This window comes from Puma concolor, chromosome F2, assembly GCF_028749965.1.
Source record: "Puma concolor isolate L17-30 chromosome F2, mPumCon1.1.hap2, whole genome shotgun sequence".
In the NCBI taxonomy this organism is placed as follows: domain Eukaryota; kingdom Metazoa; phylum Chordata; class Mammalia; order Carnivora; family Felidae; genus Puma; species Puma concolor.
In genome coordinates, this window is record NC_141684.1 from 60,335,479 (window position 1) to 60,359,044 (window position 23,566).

The window sequence follows — 23,566 nt, forward strand, 5'->3', positions numbered from 1 at the left end:
CAGGAACACAGGACATAGTCAGAGATCCAATATATTCATTCCTGCATTCGACAAATATCTTTTAAGGTCATACTGACGTGGGAAGCAAAGGTAAAAGAAAAAATTAAATTTCTGTAAAGAAATTTACACTGTAAAGTGTACAGCCCACTGACAAGTCCTTGAGACAGGCAGAGTGACCTTCCTCTAGGAACGCAACTGCCTTGGTGTTAATATTAATACTTAGCCAAAGGCAAAAGACAAAAGCTTAACATTATCCTGACCCCAATGGGATCCTGTAAGCCTCCTTTAAGATACAAAAATTCCTATGGAAACTTCCTTTATCTCTACCCCCCAAGATAAGTGTTAGCAATCATCCTCCAAGCATATAGCCCGTTGATATACATCTCATGGTCTCATAACTAAAGGTTTATTAGACAGTAATAAATGACCTTTTCCTAACAATAGCTAGCCCCCTCAAGGTCCTGGAAACCTTGCTTCCAAAATTCCTTAGAGACTTATGCCATCCCTAACACACTCCCAACTTGAAAGTACATAATCAGTCACCTATCACAACCCCAGTTCAGCTCTTTCTGCCCATGAGTCCTCTCCCTGTACTTTAATAAAACCACGTTTTTGCATTGAACACATCTCAAGCATTCTTCCTTGGCCATCGGCTCCAAATTCCAATGTTTCCACATCAATACTATGTACCGCACGCTGGGATAGATGATGAGGACATAATGGTGAGTGAAACAAATATGATACCTGCTCTTGTAAAGATTACAGTCCTAGGGGGATAGATAAATATCAATCAAATAATCACACTAATTAGTGTATCATTGCAATCTGGGTTGCCTGTACTGCCACAGACACCACTAGGTGTCCCCATATCCATTCACTCCATCTACAGTAACAGATCTCCAGGTTTAAAGCTGGGCATATGGCAGCCAAAATAAAGACTACTTTTCCCAGCCTCCCTTGCAGCACGATGTGGCCATGTGACCAAGTTCTGATCAGTGAGAGGTGAGTAAAAGTAATAAGCGCAATTCCTGAGTCATGCCCTTACAAGGAGTGATTATGCCCTCCCTTTCCTCTTTCTCCCTTCCACTGACTGAAATGGAAATATGGTGGTGAATTGTCTTAAAGCATGCTGGTGAGGGTAACTTAGAGATGTCCACACAACAAGGTAGAAAAATTCTGGGCTCCCAACATCAGAGAGACTCTAGAGAAATTCTGGGCTGCTAAGGCCAACATTATATTGTCAGCAAAAGATAGAGACTTCTGTCTTATTAAATTCACCATGGTCTCTGTTTCAGCAGCAAATCTATGTTCCAAAAAGAAGAGCATTTGAGAAGACACAGTAAAGTGTCCTGACCTACGCTGGTCAGAAGGTGGGCTCCTCTGAGGAGTTGAGGCTAGAACTTGGATTGATGGATGGATGGATTTAATCAGGCTGGAGGTTGAGGTGGGGTAGAGAGGAGTCCTGGAGGAAAGCTTATTTAAAGAATGGAATAGAAGGCGACTGTGGCTAATTAGCCTACAGAAAGGATGTGCAAGAATAATGGTGGGAGCTGATGCTGGCTTAGAAGGACTTAAAGCTGTATCAGAGATATGGATGGATCTTGATTCTAAAAACAGCAGGAAACCATTAAAATGTTTCAAGCAGGGAAATGAGATGACCAAGTCTGTGTTTCAAGTACATTGCTCTAGTTGGGATGAGGGTTAAGGTTGGTGTTTGGATAATATTGCAGAAGTCGAGAGAAATTATGGTGCCTTTGTCAACTGTTGTAGGCCTTGTGAGCACAGGGTACACATACAAGATTGTTCATGGCAACATTGTTTGTAATAGACAACATGAACAACGTCATGTGGCCACAAAATGAATGAGTCTTACAAACACTGTGCTGACCAGAAAGAAGACAGAGGTAAAAGATTACATACAGTATAATTCTATCCACACAGTTCAGAAACAATCCAAAGTAGCCTGCATTAAATCTAAGGTGCCATTGATTGTAAAACACTCCATTATTTTATATTTCTGTATTTATATTTTATACCTTTTCTCATAAAGAAAAAAAATGCTGCAAATTAAACCATGACAAGCCATCATCATAAGCATATCTCAACTTCAGATATGCTAAAATATGAAAAAGAGATCTTCTTGGATTTGGTAAAATGAGGCATAACGTTTAAAGATTCATACACGGGAGGTAAAATTTAAATGCAAAAACACTGGGCACCTGGATGGCTCAGTCTGTTGAGCATCTGACTTTGGCTCAAATTGTGATCTCACGATTCGTAAGCTGAGCCCCACATCAGGCTCACTGCTGTCAGCACAGACTTCAGTTCCTCTGTCTCCCTGTCTCTCTCTGCCCCTCCCCCCTCATGCTCTCTATCTCAATATTAATGAACATTTTTTTTAAAAAAGCAAAATGCTATCATAGAAATCAGGAGAGTGGATACTTCTTGGAGAGAGGGCTGATTATGTAATCAAGAAAGGGCACTCAGGAGTGGGGAGGCTTCTAGAAAACAGCAATGTTTAATTTCTTAACCTAGAGAGTGGTTTATGATTATTCCCTAAACTGTGCATGCAGGTTTTGTACACTGTTCTGCATGGCACACTGAGGCTTATGGGGGACAGGCTGATTCAGATGTGCTAAGGGTGGAGGGTATGAGGGCAAAAGACCCAAGGCTGCAGAATGAAGGACGGGTAAGAGAGAAAAGCCTAAAAGCACGAAGACCAGTCAAGAGGTATATAAGCCTGACCTAAGTAGCAGCATGAGTGTAGAAGAGAGGGAACAAATGGGAAAGATGCTTGGAATTTAACATAACATGGTCTTGGATCTGGCTAGATATACTGGTTGATTGGATCAAGACACAATCTTAATTATCATTACCATAGGCATCATTTGGGGAGAGATTACTACATTTCAGACAGTGGCATTTTGCACGCATTGTGTGATTAATCTTCACAACCATCTGAAGTGTTATCGCCAGTATTTTAGAGATGAAAACTGAGGCTTAAGTCACACGGCTAGTGGCTGAGCCAGGACGCAAAGCCAGGTATGACCAGCACTCCCACCATGTCTTTACTAGTCCCCTATCATTGCACTCCAGGAGCAGAGTAGCTTTTCTCTTCCGTTGTGTGCACAAAGATTGTGTTACTGGGCTCCATGCTTTATCCAACTTTCTTTCTTTCTTTCTTTTTTTTTTTTTATCCAACTTTCAAAGTGAAACAAGCAGCCTGATCTTCCATTCACCCCTTCTCTACCCCTGCTGTGTGCACTGGCCTGTGAGACTGTGACAACTAGCCCCTTTGCATTCTGGTTTCATTGGGTTCAGTCAGTGGAGAGCCCAGCAGGAGATCTGAGGGAGGTAGCAAAGTGCAATCCCTCCCTGTGGGGCTACTTCCAGCTGGTCTAGATGCACAAAGGAGGTAGGGGGTCTCAGCATCTCTCAGACAGACACTCTCTGTCTCCAATTCCTGTATGCGGTCCCCTACTCTTGAGGAATAATGGAGTCCACTGATCCTAACCCTGGGTACTGTGCTATTCTGCATGGTTTCCTTACATTTGGTCCTCCGTAAATAGTTCTTTATTAAACCCTCCTTAAATTATCCTAATTTAAATGTGTCATCTGTTTTCTGCTGAGACCCTGCCTGACACAGTAATAATACCTTACAGCTAAAGGCTTTTACAGTTTCTCATTAGTTTATTTGTACTTGAATAGCACTTTTTCAAGTTTTCTTTAAACAATAGACCTAGAAATGCAAGTGTCCATGTTTGATTCTTAGTCACTCTGCTGTAAGTAGAACTGAACAATCTCTTTGTTCTTGTCACAGACATTTTTATAGACTTTGTGTTTGTATTTCCATCCGTTGTTCCCTGAGAGGTCTTTATACTTATATAATGTTAAGGCATGAAACCGCTCCTTCCCATTTGATCTTTGCTTTTTATCCTCTAACCTCTGGACTCAGAAGCCTGTGCAGGCCTCAAAGACAGGGAAGTGTTTTTCTATTTGTATCCTCTGCATCAGTCACAGAGCCTGGCAGGGAATGGAACTCAGGACGGACATTTTGAATGAATGGAGAATGATGTCTATTCTGGATCTCAGTTATTGGGGAACAAAACTCATCAGACAATAGTCTCCTGATAGAGCGTTCATGAGAAAAGTAAATAACGCTTGGGAATCAAGTCAGAGAGGGGTGTCTACAGGGAGGGCAAAGCATATGGAGAACTTACGGGCAATCAGAAGTTGAGGTAGCTCACAGACTTACATTGCCTTATACTTCCCTTCTTCAAAAATTCAAAGATGACCAATTCTTTTTCTCTGAGCAAATTATCCCATTTAAACATTCATGAATTAACCACATTAACTTACTTCTAACGAAGAGAAGAAATAGTTTCTGTCTCATACATTTCAGCTGTCTTGTACTCGGGAGATTGTCAAGTTGAAAGATTTCTTTTTACGTTCCTCTTAATCCACTCTTTCCCATGAACAAAAATTTACTTCAAACTGGGAAGTGAGAGTTTGGGTTCATCTGTAATTTTTGAGTCACATTATACAATCTAGCTCTAACTAAGCTGTAAAAGCATACAACACTCAAGACAAAATGAGAAAATAATAGAATTCTTTGACAGAGTAAATTATGTGTAGGTTTTCCTGTTTCGTCAAGCCAGGACCATTAGAAATGATCCAGTTCAAACCCTTCTCTTGGCAGATGAAGAGAATAAAGCCTGAGGTCAGATTGGTGGTAGATCCAGGTCTGGGGCCATTGTTCCCTGGCTGCCCACCTGAAAACCAACTAGAAATGGAGGGCTCTGGGCTCCTGGGCTAGTCCAATGGTAGAGAACTTGACCCACCTGAGCGCTACCCGGCCATCTTCTGAAGCACACCCAGTAGCTGACAGGGACTGGCCAGACTCTGGGGAATGACAGGCAAAGCTGAGAAGCAGCTGTGATTGGTGACAGCCAAAGGCCACTGAGACAAAGAGGCCTGGAGGGCCAGGCCCTAAGTTTTGTTTTAAAGCATGGCTAGTTTCCATCTTTGGATAGTTTAGTATAAAAAGAAAACATGGAAAAGCAAGGTCAGGGGAGATAAATACCATTTATGTCAAACCTACCACATTCCAAGTTCCCTCATCTTAACCTTTTACCACTTTTGTGAGGTAAATAGTTCTACCCCTAATTTATTTTGTATACTGGAAAATTTCATTTTTATTTTGTGTAAGTATTACGTTAAATTATTTCAAATAACTGGAAGCTCTTCGCCTTTTTTATATTATGGAAATTGCCTGAGGTCATAAAGCTAGTTAATAGCAGAACAAGAACTCAATAAGATATGTTTAATGCCAAAGTCCTGTAATGAGTTCCATCTCCTAAAATTCTAACAAGTTGAATCTTCAGAACATCTTTATTCATATATATTACATTCTTAGTATTTGATTTCCACTAAACTATATGCCTGGCACTTGGTCATTATTTTAACCTTTAGAATGCCAAAATTTCAGTTTTTAATCTTGCCTAATCATCCTTTTCTAATTCAAGTCATAATTAAGAATTCATCCATTTTTATCATATCAGTTAAATTTTGCTCTTGACAATTTAAGATGTGTAATGTGTAAATGTGCTTACAAGTATCCCATAGTTGGCTGGGCTGTGAGAAAGCAGGTATATTTATATGTTACAAGAAACAATGTGAATTAAAAAAATAAAACATTAGGATCTTAAAACAAAAAGAAAGAAACAATGTGAATTAGTTCAACTTTCTGGAAAGCTATCTGGTAATATTTAAAAAAAACAACTATAAAATTATGGATGTCTTTTGTCCATTTTGGAAGAATACACACCAAGTGAGTAAACCACACCTATATATATGTGTGTGTGTGTGCGTGTGTGTGTGTCTATATACACACACACGCACACACACACACAAATCTTCATAGTGTTGTTTCTAATTACAAACATTATAAGTAATCCATATGCCCAACAATAACAAGCAAAAAAGCTAAATGAAGCACATCAGGCCAATTCGAAATGACAAACGTGTGGGTCACCTAGCAACAACTAACATGAGCAAATTCCAGTCAACCTCAACCGGAAAAAGGTCACTGACAATGGCAGTGCCCCACTGCTGCCACATACCCTCTTCCCAGCCACCCTCACTGAGGTATTTCACTTCATTATTTTCAGGTCTAAGATTGCATCTTACCTCTCCAAAGCCCTGAATAAAACCCTCCTGAACTCTGACAGCCAGAACCCAACATCAACACAATTGTGATATACAAGATGTGGTCTTTAATTTCATTGACAGTCACTTCATCCAGCATGTCTCTCCAGCTCACCATCTCCAACCACTCTCCCTTCAGGACAACCTTACCTCTGGATGACTCTGTAATCTTTTTTTGAGTTAGTGATCCTAATCTGCAACGATAAATATTCACTGCCATCTACTGTGTGCCAGACATTAGACACTGATGAATGAGACTATTTTGATTTGTGTATTAAACTGCCTATAAGCCATTTCCTCTTTAAAAGGAAATAAACCAAAAGTTGTCCAGATCCTAAGGGCTGAATTTTCAACATTAACTGTTAAGGACTGCAAAAGTCTGGAAACTGGAACTTTCTATAACCAATATATATACATATATACATATATGTGTATATACATACATATGTATACATATATACATATATATGTATATACACATATATACATATATATGTATATACATTTTTTTTTAATTAAGAAATTGCCTCTGGGGGCACCTGGGTGGCTCAGCCAGTTGAGCCTCTGACTTTGGCTCAGGTCATGATCTGGCAGTTTGTGAGTTCGAGCCTTGTGTCAGGCTCTGTGCTGACAGCTCGGAGCCTGGAGCCTGTTTCAGATTCTGTCTCCCCCTCTCTCTGCCCCTCCTATGTTCATGGTCTGTCTCTGTCTCTTAATAATGAAAAAACGTTTAAAAAAAAATTTTTTTTTAATTTTTTTTTTCAACGTTTATTTATTTTTTGGGACAGAGGGAGACAGAGCATGAACGGGGGAGGGGCAGAGAGAGAGGGAGACACAGAATCGGAAACAGGCTCCAGGCTCTGAGCCATCAGCCCAGAGCCTGACGCGGGGCTCGAACTCACGGACCGCGAGATCGTGACCTGGCTGAAGTCGGACGCTTAACCGACTGCGCCACCCAGGCGCCCCCGTTTAAAAAAATTTTTAATAAAATAAAATAAAATAAATAATAAATAAATAAAATAAAAAATAAAAAATAAAGTTAAATAAATAAAATTAAATTAAAATTTAAAAATATATTTAAAAAACAAAGAAAGAAAGAAAGAAATTGCCTCTGCAAGATTATAGCACTCATTTATCCTACCTAAGTGCCATACTCTTGTTGGAACATACTGGTAAAAAGAGCAGAATTTTGAGTGAGTCCACATCTCAAATTCTATTAGTGTGACTAGAAAGGTATAATGCCAGTATCCCTTTGTTTTTTTTAATTAATTTTTAAATTCTATTTTTAGATACTTTTAAATATCTTTTGTTTTATATTTATTTGAGAGAGAGATAAAGAGAGAGAGTGCAAGCAGGAGAAAGGGGCAGAGGGAGAGAGAGAGAAAATCCTAAGCAGTCTCCATGCTCAGCATGGAGACCTATGCAAGGCTCCATACCACATTCTGTCTCTGTCTCTCTCAAAAATAAATAAACATTAAAAATAAATAAATAAATAGTTTCAAATTTACAGAAAAGTTCCAAGGATAATAAAACTCTCATATACCTATATTAACCAATTTTTAACATTTGCTACCTTTGCTTTATAACTCTCTCTATAATATGTGTATATATATATATATATATATATATATAAAATATGTGTCTACACATATATTTTTTTTCTTCTAAACCATTCAAGAGAGGATTGCACATACCATGCCCTTTACCCCTTTTAAGCAAGGATATATATGCTTACATAACAAAGGTAAATTCAGGAAGTGTAGTAAGGAATTTGAATTTAATCTAAAGTGCACTTTTCAGTCTCATTAAAGGTCCTAAGAATTTTTTTTATAGGCAATTTTTATTTGGGCCAAGATTACTTATTTCATTTAGCTGCCATGTCTCAGCCTTTCCTTGCCTCGTGACACAGACATTTTTGAAAAATGTGTTTCATTTTTGAGTTTTTTCAGTTTGTGTTTTTTTAATGCATCCTCCTGATAAGTTTGGTGCTTCTTGGCCACAGTGCTACCAAAGGGTAGTGCATCCTTTCAATGAGTCCCCTCTGGAGGCACATGATGATGCCCATTTACACTTCATTGGTGATATTCATTGTGATCACCTGGTTAGGGTGTTGTTCAGTTTCCCTACTGGATAGTTACTGTTTTTCCTGTTGTAATTACTAATTTCTCTTCAAACTTTCCCTCCCTAGATTTAGCATGTATATTTGATTCTTCCCTAAATGAAATTGGACCATAATGGTTAAAAATGTTGGTTTTGGGCACCTGAGTGGCTCAGCTGGTTAAGAGTCCAACTCTTGATTACACTCAGGTCATGATCTCACAGTCATAAGATCAAGCCCCGTGACAGGTTCCTCACTGGGCATCAAGCCTGTTTAGGATTCTCTTTCTCCCTTTCCCTCTGCCCCTACCCCACTCATGCTCATGAAAATGCATGCATAAGCTTACTCTCAAAACAAAAGAAAAACAAAAACGGTGGTTTTGTAACTCCATTCTTCTTCTTTGTTTAAAAAAGTTTATTTTATTTATTTTGAGAGAGCGAGAGAGAGCAGAGGAGGGGCAGAGAGAGGGAGATAAAGAATCCCAAGCAGGCTGCACACTGTCAGCAAGGAGCCCCACGTAGGGCTTGAACTCACAAATCTTGAGATCATGACCTGAGCCAAGATCAAGAGTTGGATGCTTAATCGACTGAGCCCCCCAAGCACCCCACTCCATTATTCTTCTAACTCCATTATTAGTTGGCATATGAGAAAGAACACTCCCTTCTCTCCTATTTACTTATTCACTTATTTACTTACTTAATCTGTGTATTACTAGTAAGGACTCCTCGATTTTCTTTTTTCCTCAATGAGTAGTAATCTATTACTCTTCTTACACATATTGATGCACTAATTGGCCAGATTGTGGCCAGTGAGCAACATTTCAAGCTGGTTTCTGAGTATTTTTAACATGTTGCCATCAATGGGGGTTGGGAGGAGGTACTTCCTTACTTTTGTGAATAATACAATGTCTTAGGCTTATCAGACTTTCCTTGCCTCAATCCTAAAATCAGCTATTATGTAAAGAGTACAGATTCCATTTCTAAATTGAATTGTTTGTTTTTTTTTGCTATTGAGTTGTATGAACTTTTTATATTTTGGGATATTAGCCTTTGATCAGACACATGATTTGCAAATATTTTCTCCCATTCAGTAGGTTGCCTTTTCATTTTGTTGATGGTTTCCTTTGCTGTGCAGAAGTTTTTTAGATTGATGTAGTCCCACTGTTTATTTTTACTTTTGTTGCCTTTGCCTTTAGTGTAAGATTCAAAAGCTTATCACCAAGATCTATGTCAAGGAGTTTACTGCCTATGTTTTCTTTTAGGAGTTCTATGGTTTCAGGTTTTACTTGCCAGTCTTTAACCCATTTTAACTTAATTTTTGTTTATGGTGTAAGATAGTAGTCCAGTTTTGTTCTTTTATACTTAGCTGTCCAGTTTTCCCAACACCATTTATTGGATAGACGGTCTTTTCCCACTGGGCTCCTTTGTTGTAAATTAGTTAATCATATATGCAATCAAATAAACATGTTTGGGCTGTCTATTCTGTTCCATTGATCTATGTGTCTGTTTTTATACCAATACCATATGATTTTAATCTATAGCTTTGTAATATAGTTTGAAATCAGGGCACATGATGATCCAGCTTTGTTATTTTTTCTCAAGATTGCTTTGGCTATTCAAGGTCTCTTGTGGTTCTATACAAATTTAGGGCGGTTGTTTCTATTTCTGTGAAATAGAAATTTTTTAATGGGCAGAGGATCTGAATAGACATTTTTCCAAAGAAAATATCCAGATGACCAACAGGCACATGAAAAGATGCTCAAGGAGATGCAAATCAAAACCACAATGAGATATCAGCTCATACCTCTTAGAATGGCTATTATCTAAAGGACAAGAAATAACAAGTGTTCGTGAGGATGTGGAAAAAAGGGAATGCTCATACACTGTTGGTGGGATGTAAATTGGTGCAACCACTATAGGAAACAGTATGGAGGTTCCTCAAAATTTAAAAATAGAACTACCACTCCTTGCAGATACTGCACCAGAGGAGTCACACGTAGTTGTCATTGCCCTCTTTGCACGACTCTTACAGAAGTTTCTCTCTGAGCACATGGCAACTCTTAAGGAAAAACTGATGGCACCAGTTGCAGAAGAAGAGACAACTGTCCCAAACAATAAGATCACTGCAATGGGTGTTGAACATGTTGAACATGATGGCATGTGCCATCAGCATTCTGGGAAAGTCTCTGGCTCATGACCTTGCCCTTCTGTATGTTTTAGAAGATAAACTCAGAGGAGAAATGATGGATCTGCAACATGGGAGCTGATTTCTTCAGACACCAAAAAATTGTGGCAGATAAAGATTACTCTGTGACTACCAATTCTAAGATTGTGGTGGTAACAGCAGGAGTCCACCAGCAGGAGGGAGAGAGCCATCTCAATCTGGTGAAGAGGAATGTTAATGTCTTCAAATTCATTATTCCTCAGATAGTCAATCACAGGCCTGATTGTATCATAACCGTGGTTTCCAACTCAGTGGATATTCTCACATAGGTTACCTGGAAACTTAAGTGGACTACCCAAACACCATGTGATTGGAAGTAGGTATAACATGGATTCCACTAGATTTTGCTGCCTTATGGCTGAAAAACATGGCATTCGTCCCAGCAGCTGCCATGGATGGATCTGGGAGAACATGGCGACTCAGGCGTGGCTGTGTGGAATGGAGTGAATGTGGCGTTTCTCTCCAAGAACTGAATCCAGAAATGGGAACAGACAATGACAGTGAAAATTGGAAGTAAGTGCATAAGATGATGGTTGAAAGTGCCTATGAAGCCATTAAGCTAAAAGGATATACCAACTGGGCTATTGGATTAAGTGTGGCTGATCTCATTGAATCCATATTGGAAAATCTATCCAGGATTCATCCAGTGTCAAGAATGGTGAAGTGGATGTATGGCATTGAGAATGAAGTCTTCCTGAGCCTTCTGTGTATCCTGAATGATCGGGGATTAACCAGTATTATGATCCGGAAGCTGAAGAATGATGAAGTCACTCAGCTCAAATAAACCAGATACCTTGTGGGACATCCAGAAGGACCTAAAAGACCTGTGAGTTCCGACTTCTAGGTTGTCGAAATTTAAAACTACAATGTGATTAACTGTGAGCCTTTAGTTTTTCATCCATTTACATGGATCACAGTTTGCTTTTATCTTCCTAAATATATGAATCTGGGCTCACAGAATCAGAGCCCATCTTTGGTTGAGTGCTTGCAACAGAGCCCTTGAACACATAAAATTAACTATTGTAGTATGCTTCTAAAAAATAAAAATAATAAAAACAATAAAAATAGAACTACCATATAATTCCACAATTCCACCTCTGGGTATTTATGCAAAGAAAACAAAAACACTAACTCAAGAAGATATTTGCACCTCCATGTTCATTGCAGCATTATTCACAATAGCCAAGACTGAAACAACCTAAGTGTCCACTGACGGATGAATTATAAAGAAATTATGCTATGTACATACAATGGAATATTATTCAGTCATAAAAAAGAATGAAATCTTGCCATCTGTGACAAAATGGATGGACCAAGAGGGTATTATGCTAAGTGAGATAAGCCAGACAAAGACAAATACCAAATGATCTCTCTTATTTGTGGAATCTAAAAAATGAAAAACAAAACAGTACTAGTCCATAGATACAGAGAACAGATTGGTGGTTTCCAGAGGTGGGTGTGAGGGGTAGAGGGGGGAGGAAATGTGTGGAGGGAGTAAAAAAAAAAAAAAAAAGAGTACCAATTCCTATTAGTAGGGAATTTCACTGTGTGCACTAAATTTAGCCCTTCAATTAAAAGAGTTAGGAAAGATATTAGATATCATAAACTCAACTAATACGAATTCCAGTAAATCTTATAGGGTTCTTCTTCCCACTGTCCATATTTGTATCTCCCTCCTTATGTAATGAGGACCCTACACTAACTCCCAACGAACTAATATATTTATTCCTTTGGTCAATCCTACAATACACACAAAGTAGCTTTAGAATTGTTATTTGCACCCTACTTTGTAGGGGGAAGAAAGAACTACTAAGAAGAACAGTGTATAGAGAAACTTAACAGAAGACCGTGGTGGGGGGAGGGAAAGGGGAAAAAAAAGTTACAGAGAGGGAAGGAGGCAAACCATAAGAGACTCTTAAAAACTGAGAATAAACTGAAGGTTGATAGGAGGTGGGAGGGAGGGGAAAGTGGGTGATGGGCATTGAGGAGGGCACCTGTTGGGAGCAGCACTGGGTGTAGTATGGAAACCAATTTGACAATAAATTTCATATTAAAAAAAAAAGAGACTCAATAGTGAAGAAAAGTAATATTTTAATACAGTCTTTTGAAAAAATCAAAGGAATGCAAAAATAAAATCCATGATGAATAAAATATTAAAAATTTTAATGAAGACAAAAAAAGAACGGTGTATAGTCAAATTATTGTATAGTCAAAAGTTACTTGGATTAGTTCTTTTTTTCTCCCTTCAATGTAGACATGACATTCATTTAAAAATATAATTGGCTTTATGTGTTTCTATTTACATTCCATGTTAGGAAATTTTTGATCCTTGTTGATTTCTTTTATTTCAAAATATCTAGAACATTAACATAACTCAAAGTCAAACTTATATACAAAGGTGTGGTCAGAGAAGTGTTACTCCTGCCTGTATACTTTTCATGTCTCCTCCACACACCCTCTGTATAGGTCACTAAGTTCATTAAATTTTGGCTAGTGAAAATAAGCAGACATATGCATTTTCTTTAATTTCTCCTTCTCTCTTCAACAAAGCTGGGTACTACACATATACTTTTGCAATCTCCTTTTTTCACTTACTATGTCCTAGAAATCCCTATCAGTTTTAGAGATCATCCTACCTACAACCAGATTGTATGTATGTGACAAAATTTATACAACCAGTCTTCCATGTTTAACCATTAAGGTACTTCCCAATATTTTGCAATTACAAGTAATGCTGCAATGAATCACTCTGGGCGTTTATTTTTGTATTGTTAGAGGCTGTGTTCCTGGTGAATTTCTAGAAGTAGAGTGCCGGGTTTGTTAGATATTGCCAAATTCCCCTTTGTAGGCGTGGTACAATTTGCCTTCCCAGCAGCAATGTTTCCTCATAGCCTTGCCAACAGAATATATCATCAAGCTTTCAAATCTTTGCCAATCCAAAAGAAGAGAAATGGGGAATTTCAATATAGTTTTTTTTCCAGTGTAGTTTTAATTGGATTTTTTAAAGTAAGTTTGAACATCTTTTTATATGTTTAGAGGCTATTTTATATAAATAATTCATGAATTGATTCTCTTCATAAAAACTTGAAGCACTATGGATAAGTCCCTTTTAACCATCACCCACCATCTGGTCCCCTTTTCCTTTACCCAAGGATAACTACTGTGATTAATTTGGTGTATATCCTTCCAGTTCTTATCTAATGTCTTTATATACAAATATATGTCCCCATAGAAAGTACACTGTATACTTTGGCATGTTTTGAATTTTTTTCAATGTATCATACTATACATGTCTATCTATGGCTTAACATTTGTTTGTTTTTTTTTACAGAGAAGTAAAACACTTTAATGCCTCAATAATTCCAATGTTTTAAATTACAGTGTACTAAATATTTGTTTTAATATTTTTCCATTACCCTATATGCTTATAACCAGCAGAGTTTCTAATGTTTTGGTTAAAATTTTTTATTGTGGTAAAACTCACATAAAATCATCATTTTAACCAGGGGCACCTGGATGGCTCATTTAGTTAAGTGTCCGACTTTGGCTCAGGTCGTGATCTCGTGGTCCGTGGGTTTAAGCCCTGTGTCGGGCTCTGTGCTGACAGCTCAGAGCCTGGAGCCTGCTTCACATTCTGTGTCTCCCTCTCTCTCTGCCCCTTCCCCACTCATGCTCACTCTCTCTCTCTCCCTCCCTCTCTCCCTCCCCAAAATAAATAAACATTAAAAAGAAAGCAGATTCCCGTTGTTTTGAAAGAGACTCTAAAACTTTTCATTTTACAAATCTGAAACTCTGTATGCATTAAGCAATTCCCCTTTTCCCCTGACCAAGCTCCTGGTAACTACCATTCTACTTTCTGTTTCTTGACTACTTTAGATACCTCATATAAGTAGAATCATACAGTATCTGTCTTTTTGACTGGCTTATTTCACATATCTTGTCCTCAAGGTTTATCAATGTTGTAGCACTTGGTAGAATTTCCTTCCCTTTTAAGGCTAAATAATATTCCACTGTATACACCAGCTTTTGTTTATCCATTTGTCTGTTGGTGACATTTGGGTTGCTTCCACTTCTTGACTATTTTGAATAATGCTGCTATAAACATGGGATGCAAATGTCTCTTTGAGACCTTACTTCCAATTCCTTTGGATATATATCCAGAGGTAGCATGGCTGGATTATATGGTGGTTTTCTTTTTAATTTTTTTTAAGGAAACTCCTGTTTTCTATAGCAGCTACACCATTTTACAACCTCACTAACAGTGCACAAGGGTTCTAGTTTCTTCTCATACACAAATAACACTATTTTTTTTATAGTAGCCATCCTAATGGGTATGAGATGATACCTCATGATGGTTTTGATTTGCATTTCCCTAATGATTAGTGATGTTGAGAACCTTTTCACGTGCTTCTTGGCCATTTGTATATCATTGGGAAAATGTCTATTCAAATCCTTTGCCCATTTTTCAATTGGATTATTAGATGTTCCTGTTGTTGTGATGTAGGATTTCTTCATATATTCTGGATATTAACCTCTTGTCTGATAAATGATTTGCAAATAGTTTTCACCGCTCCTTAAATTGCTTTTTCACTATGTGCATTGTGTCCTTTGATGCAAAAAGTTTTTAAGTTTGATATGGTTTCATTTGTCTATTTTTGCTTTGATTGCCTGTGGTTATGGCATCATTCCACATAAAGCATTGCCCAATTCAATCCATGAAGCTTTTCTTACAGGTTTTCTTCTAGGAGCTTTAGGTCTAAAACTTTAGACAGTTTTAGGTCTTACATTTAAGTATTTAATATATTTTGAATTAATTTTTATACATGGTGTAAGGTGAGTGTCTGACTTAATTCTTTTGCATGTGGATATCATTTTCCCAGTACCATGTGTTGAAAATACTGTCCTTTCCCCATTGAGTAGTAGCCTTGGTACCTTTGCTGCAGATCATTTGACTATATGCACAAAGATTGATTCTTAGGCTATTTTATTCCATTGGTTTATTTGTCTGTCTTTATGGAAGTACCACACTGTTTTGATTACTATTGCTTTGTAATGTTTTGAAATCAGTAACTGTGTGTCCTCTAACTTTATTCCTTTTCAAAATTGTTTTGGCAATTCAAAGTCCCTTGAGATGCCATATTAATTTTAGGATGAATTTTGCAGCTTAACTTTTTAATTCAGCAATATTGCTTTATTTATCCACATTAGTACAAATACATCTACATCTACCTCATTCTTTTAAACTGCTGTATAATGTGTATTAATTGTTCTACAATTTCCTTTGAACATTATCCAAAATGATTGTCACTTACATTGTTCCCAATTTTCACTGATTTTTATTGGAATTTTCTACATGTTCCTTTAATTTTAAATAAGTCAATGGGTTTAAGTGATTAATAATGAAAGCATTCTTTTTTAAACTTTTTATGTTTATTTATTTTTGAGAGAAAGAGTCAAGGTGCAAACAGGGTAGGGGTAGAGAGTGAGGGAGACACAGAATCCAAAGCAGGCTCCAGGCTCCGAGCTGTGAGCACAGAGCCTGAGGCAGGGCTCAAACCCACCAACCGTGAGATCACGACCTGAGCCAAAGTCAGACAGTTAACCAACTGAGCCACCTAGGCATCCCTTAAAGCATTCTTTTTAATGTCGTTTTAGCTGAATATAAAAATCAATATGTACTCAGTATTTAAAAAATGATGCAGAAAAATACAAGGACTAAATCTAAAACACCTATAATCCTACCAAGATGCCAGGTAACACATCACAGAATGGAGGGATTTATAGTACAGAGATTAAATCCTAGATCCTCCTTTAACGATGTGACCCTGGGCAAGTTACTTAACTTCACTAACCTTATTTTTCTCACCTTTAAAATGAAGACAATAATATCTACCTGTTGGAAGTTTTGTGAGAATTAAATGAGATAATACTTAGGATATTGGGTAGCACTATATTGTATATCTATGCTATAGATTCTATAGGGAAATGGGTGACTAAATTATAGTATAGTCAAACAATAAAAATTTTTATAGCCATTAAAAATAATGAGGTAGCCAAACTATGGAGAGAGCCCAAATGTCCATCAACTGATGGATAAAGAATTTTTTTTTAATCTAAAAAGAAATTCTAATTTTAAAAAGAAAAAATAACTTTAAAACACAGAACTACTTTACAGAATCATCCACCTTTGTTTTTTTCAAAGTTAACAACACCTTGTGAAAAACGATTTCAAGTTAAAAACAGCAAAAGCAAATAGGCCACCTAAAACCTTCCAACTATGTTCATCCTGAAGTAGTATCCAGAAAGGTTTACAGGAGCGCCGGGGTGACTCAGTCTGTTAGGCGTCTGACTTCAGCACAGTCTGTGAGTGCTGCTTTCAGCACAGAGCCTGGTTTCGATCCTTTGTCTCCCTCTCTCTCTGCCCCTCCACTGCTCATGCTCTCAATCTCTCTCAGTAATAAATAAACATTTTTTTAAGAAAAAGAAAGGTTTACTTAGTGCAGTTCTGCAGGAGAACTTGTGAGATCAATCTGAACCTTCTGGCCTAAAATGATCAATCTCAGATAAAATAAGCATCTTCTACATTTCCCCTGGCTTTTATTAATGTAGGCCCCTGGCTCATTTGAAAATTGGCCACACCAGCTTTCTTACACAGAATAGCAATCCATGTAAATCTTTTAGCCTCAGCTGCCCAGGGCTATACAAGTAAACCATTACAGCCATGGTCTTTTCTTAATTCCTAAAGGAAATCAATGGTGAGGTGAAAAGACTACTTCCACAAACTGTGGGGTTTTCCATTATACGCTTATGATGGTGTAATAAACTAATCAAAATATCAGATTTGCTATTTTCAGGATATGCTTGAATTATGTTTGTAGATCAAGGAGAACTTTCTAAAAACATATTTACTATAATAATTTCTATAAACATATTTATAAAGGGGATGAAAACTAAAAAGAACAAAGGGTGTAATTTTATTTTTTAGTTTATTTATTTATTTTGAGAAAGAGAGAGAGAGAGAGAGAGAGAGAGAGAGATGTGTGTGAGCAGGGGAGAGGAAGAAAGAGGGGGAGAGAGAGAATACCAAGCAGGCTCCATGCTCAGCACTGGGCTTGACACAGGGCTCAGTCCCGTGACAATGAGATCATGACCAGGAGATCACGACCATGAGATCATGAACTGAGCCGATATCAAGAGTTGGACGCTTAACTGACTGAGTCACTCAGGTGTCCCCAAAGGGTGTAATTTTAAAAGAGCTTCAGAAAGCCAGCGCAATGTAATAGCTACAAATTACTTTTTACTTTCACAAATGAAATTTACTCTTCCATAAGCAATGTAGAAATCCCTAAGAACAATTCTGATAAAGCTCAGTTGAGGAATTCATTGAAAGGTAAAACCAATTATTTGAGGCGGGGGGCAGGGAAATTTATTGATAGGAGAGATATGAGATTATAAAATAGTTCAGGCACAAGGAAAAGTTTCCACTCCATAAATTTTTTTCTTAATAGTGATATGTTATAGGATGAATTGAAATCTAGGATTAATTAAGCCAGTTAGGATATTTAAAATACAGTGAAGAAATTGAATGTGCAATTACGTTGAAAAATCCCAAAATGATTCCAAGAGAAAGAATACAAGATCCACATCTAAGCAATATTTTTATCATTAACTCTTTATGAACAATGAAAGATCAGTAATAAACTAGAACGAAGAGAGTAGTGTCTGATAATTTTACAAAATTGTCTATTAAGTGGTGTTGCTATAGAAAGGTATTATCTGGGTCACAGTACCATGAAGATCCATTTTAACCTTTCAGACCAAGGCCAAATAAAAGGTTCCAGGTCCTCAAGTTATCATATCAGTGCCAGATGAGAGAGAAATATGCTATTTTATTTAAGTCACTGCTATATAGGGTCTTTGTCCCAGAAGACAAATTTGTATCCTGACTAATATTGATGACATCTGATTGAAATGAAAAATATTGAAGTTTTTTTTTCATCTGCTAAACAAAAGATCATACCCCCAGAATGTGGTGATCTCAACAAGACATTACCATCTAGTCAGGTGGCCTACCTCTAGTCAGGACGTTTCTCTCCAAAGTCATCTCCTACACTGCAAGAAATGCTTGTAAGTGCAGCCAATGAAATCAGGATGGATCCCAGTATTCAAAAATCAAGCTAAAATACAGCTGAGAAAGAGCATTTATATGTACAATAGTCCCCCCCCCCATCTGTGGTGGACACCTTCCAAGATTCCCAATGGACACCAGAAATGGTAGATAGTATCAAACCCTACATATACTATGTATTTTCCAACACATACATACCTATGATAAAGTTAAATTTACAACTTAGGCACAGTAAGAGATTAACAACAAAAACTAATAATAAAATATAACAATACACTGTGATAAAAGTTATGCATATGTGGTCTCTCTCTTTCTCAAATATTGTATCGTACTGTACTCACCCTTCTTCTTATGATGATGTGTGATGACAAAATGCCTATGTGGTGAGAAGAAGTGAGGGGAATGACTTAGACATCATAATGTAGCAGTAGGCTACTGGGCCAGGAGAAGGATCATCTGCTTCTGGACCATGTTTGACTGTGAGGAACTGAAACCATGGAAAGCTAAACTACAGAGAAGAGAGGCTACTGTATATCATAAAATCCTTCACTATTCCCTTAAAGTTAGCTCCTCCTTCAGATTGTCCTATTTATGTTTGTGGCACCATGATCCTTCCTCTTCAGAAATCTGAGTCATCTTTGAATTCTTCTCCTTTTCCCTTATAATAAGCAGTGGTTGTATTTGTTAGGACTGTACTTGGCTGCATGTGAGAGGAATCCACCTAAGGCAGCTTAACGAAACAGAAGTATATATTCCCCTCAAAACTAGAAGACAGGGGTAGGCAGTCTGGAGCTGGAATGGCATCCAAGTCAATGACAGTATCAGAGAGTCAGGCTCCTGGCTTTTAACTACCAATCTTTGCATGTGACTTTCATAGAGCTTGAAAGATGGTGCCTCCTCTCTGACACCTTTTGTGTTTGTCTTAGCCTAGGAAACAGAGAGCCCGAGGCAAGGTAGAAATACTAATGCTTTATTGGGTGATATACTCCCCAGGCATAGAACAATAAACAAAACAAAGTCCCTTCCCCCAGGGAGTACATTTTAGTGAGGGGATTCGAAAATAAACAAATAAATAGATATATAAACTAGAGAAGGTGACAGAAAGTAATAGTTCTATTTTATATAGACTCTCAGAGAAGGACATTCTGAGGAGGTTGTATTTGAGCAGAAACTCGAATGAAAAAAGGAATAAGTTATGCAAATATCTGGAAGATGTACGTTCCATGTTCAAGGAAGGATGACTGCAAGGGTGTGAGATAAGAATGTACTAAACATAGTGAGGGAAGAGAAAAGAGACCATGTGGTTGGAACCAAATGAAAGATGCCAAGAGAAATGTCATGAAATTGAAAGGTGGTCTTTTGGGACTAGATGGTGTCAGATCTAATGGGCCAGATTGAGAAATTTCATTCCAAGGATGATTACATAGGCCAATGGAGGGTCTAGGGAATGAGAAGCAAATAGAAGAGTAGACATCATTAAGAAGGCAACTGCAGGGTCCAAGAAGAGAGGGTGTGGTGGATGTGGTGACATGAAAATGGAGGTCAAGAAGAAGCAGGGCTCATACTCAGAGTCTGGATTTCAGGAGTAGGACTATCCAGCAATGCAGTGCTCTTCCCTGTCTCACCTCCAACAACTCTCTCATCTTCTGCCTTCCATCTGTATCTGGAAAGAAGATGAGAAATCTAAGCCTGGAGACTGACTGTCAGGATCCAACCCCAGCTCTGCCACTTGCTACATATATGAACTTGAATAAGTTACTTTTATTTTCTATACTTCATCTTCTCCATCTTCCTTATCTATAAAATGGGGATAATAATAGTATTTCTTGCTTAAATTCTTGACATGCAAAATGCCTAGAAAAGCACCCACCACCTGACATGTTTAGCATCAATAACCGATGCCTAATATCACTACTAGATGTTTTCAACATCTTAAATGTGCTGTATCTCTCTCACTTCTGAATTTGTCACCTGCTCTTCTCTACAGCTGGAATGTACTTTGTTTAATTAATTCCATACTCATCCTCCAACACTCACCCTAATGTCACTGCCTCTAGGGGGCCTTTTCTGATTCCATAGATGATGTCTCTTACCTCATCACTCCATACTTAACCCTCATCATATTTTCCAATAATCATTTGTTTTGTTTGATTTTCCTACCAGGTCAAAAACTCTGTGAAGGAAAGAACTGTTCTTGTTTTGTGCACCTCTGTATCCTCAAGGCCTTGCATAGTGCCTGAAAAACAGTAGGCATTCAATAGATATTGAAGAAATCAATTCACCTAGCAACCTGGTAATATTAGCAAAAAACAGAGTATGTAGTAGCCAAGCACCCAGGGCCACCTTATGACTTTCATGGGTCCCATCCTGCACAAATATATATATTTATAAATGTAAGTACTGTGCCCACTGTGCCTAATAGATAAGTTGGCCCCATAAGCATCAGCAAAGGATGGGTTAAAAGCAATGGAAAAAGTCAGCAGGAAATAGAGGGCCAGAACTGGAAATTAGCCTGACTTCTGAGATGTGGTAGACAAGGTAACTGTAAATCACCTAGAATGTTTTTAACTGCAAGTAAGAGAATCCTGACTCCAATTCACCAAACCAGTAACAGAGAAGTCCAGATATAGGGCAAGGTCCGGGCTTAGTTGATTCAATGACTCAACAGTGTCTGCAAAATTTCAGGTTCTTAAATGTTTATTTTTAGGAGAGAGAGTGAGGAAAGGGCAAAGAGGATCCAAAGCAAGCTCTGCACTGACACCAGCAAACCCTATGTGGAGCTTGAACTCAAGAACCGTGAGATCATGACCTGATCTGAAGTCAGATACTCACCTGACTGAGCCACCAGGCGGCCTTCAGTTTGTTTCTAAATCCCCATCCTTCTGTCCATAGCATCAGCTTCATCCCAAGGCCAGTTTCCCCTTATAGTCATCACATGACTGGCAGCAGAAAAGAGGCCACATCCCTCTTTGTTTTCATCCAGTGAGACAACCAAGACATTTTAGTCCTTCACTGTAGTCTGATTAAGCCAACATCAGACATGCATCCAATATGAACCAATAACAATCCTCTGGGGAATACCTCACACTGGCTGATCTAGCAAGTCAGGATCCTTTCCTAGAGCTAGGGATGTGGCATGCACCAGAACAAAATCAGGGAATGGGAAATGTCTGTAACCCATTCACAACTCTTAAGCCCCTCAAGAATTCAAGAGATGTGGAATGAGTTATCAGATACCAACTACATAAAAGTATATAAAGTGTTTACAACAAGTAGTAAAATGTATTTGCATCAAGTAAATAAAAAGGTCAAGAGACCATTTAATCCAAGGGAAGACCTTTAAGGAGAAGATCTGTGGAGGGTGCTTTTGGAGAAAGCTTTCCTGTGAGCTGCCTCCCCAAACCCTTCCCCTTAAAGAGGGAAGGAAATTGAACTAAGTAAGGACCTGCCTACCTTAGGGGATTCCACCAGGCTTCTCAGAGAGCTTAATATATGAGCTCTATATTGGAGTGGTGCACATTGGAACTGATGCCTACTAAATTTAGAGGGCTCTCTATTGGTAACATTATCGAATCACAAATGACCTCCACATTGCTAAATCAACACTCAGTCTTCATCTTATTTAACCTATCAACAGAGGAAAACAGTTGAAACTGGCTTTTCATAGACCAACATTCCAGATTTTCCCTCTACCCTCATGATCCCTCTACCCCCATGATACTCCTCTTTTGCTGCCTCCTCCTCACCCCCAATGCCTTGATGACAGAGTACTCCAGGGCTCTGTCCTTCAATCTGTTATTTTATCCACCTACACTTATTCTTTCCATATGTTAGCAACTTCCAAATGTTCACCTCCAGTCCAGAACTCTCTTCTGAACTTCAGACTCCTATATTTCCTGCCTTTTCAAAGTCTCCACCTGTATTTCTAATAGATATCTCAACATGTGCAAATGCAACTTCCTGATTTTTCCCAATAAACCTGTTCCTCCTTGACTTTCCCATCTCAAGTAATGGCAACTCCATCCTTCTATCTGCTCAAGCAAAAAGGCTGGAGACATCCTCTCTCTGTCTCATATTCTACATCCAACCCATCAACAAAAGTATTTTTGCCATTGTCTCTGCTTTCAAAAAATATCCAGCATAGATCAGTTCACATCATTTCCTCTATCATCTTTTGCTCAGGATTGCCTCTTTTCAGCATCAAAAGTATAAGAGTTGCACTCCATACTACCTATTGATGATTCCCTGAGAAAGTAGTACCTGACCAAGAAGGATCCACACTCATTACAGAGGTGAAAGGGCAGAATGGAGTGGAGGAGTGGAGTCAAGACAGGAAACAATGGCTGAAGGTTCTAGAGGGAGAAATGTGGCACATTCTGGAACACAGAGAGCAAGGGGAGAGTGGTGGGAATAGGGGCTAGAAAGGGAAAGGGTGGGCAAGGCCTGGCAGGCTTTCCAAAAGATTCCAACTTTATCCTAAAAGGAATCAGAAGCCACAGGAAGGATCTTGTTTGGTTTTGCTTCATTTTGTTCTATTTGCATTGTGGTGACATGAATGGACCTGTATTTTGACAGTATTATTAAAACAATCCTTATGGAGAATACTTCATCAAAGGCACCTGACCAAGTACAGGAAGATCAGTCAGGAGGCAGCAGAGTAGTCCAGGGAAGCAATGCTGGTAACTTGCCCCAGAGTAGAGAGGCAGGAAATGGAGAGAAGTCAACCAGTTCAAAAAATTTTACTGCCTATGTGTTATGGGCTGAATTTTGTCTCTCCAAAATTCATATGCTTAAAGCCCTAACCCCCAGTGCCTCGGAATGTGACTGGATTTGTAGGTAGCATCTTTAAAGAGGTAACTAAGGTCAGTAGGGCGGGCCCTAAACCAATGTGACTGGTGTCCTTATAAGAA

The 23,566-nt window shown here is 38.3% G+C and overlaps 1 pseudogene; it reads left to right on the plus strand.

Moving 5' to 3' along the window:
- The first annotated feature begins 10,354 nt into the window (after positions 1-10,354).
- LOC112859254 (L-lactate dehydrogenase B chain-like) lies at positions 10,355-11,522 on the plus strand (annotated as a pseudogene).
- The last annotated feature ends 12,044 nt before the right edge of the window (positions 11,523-23,566 follow it).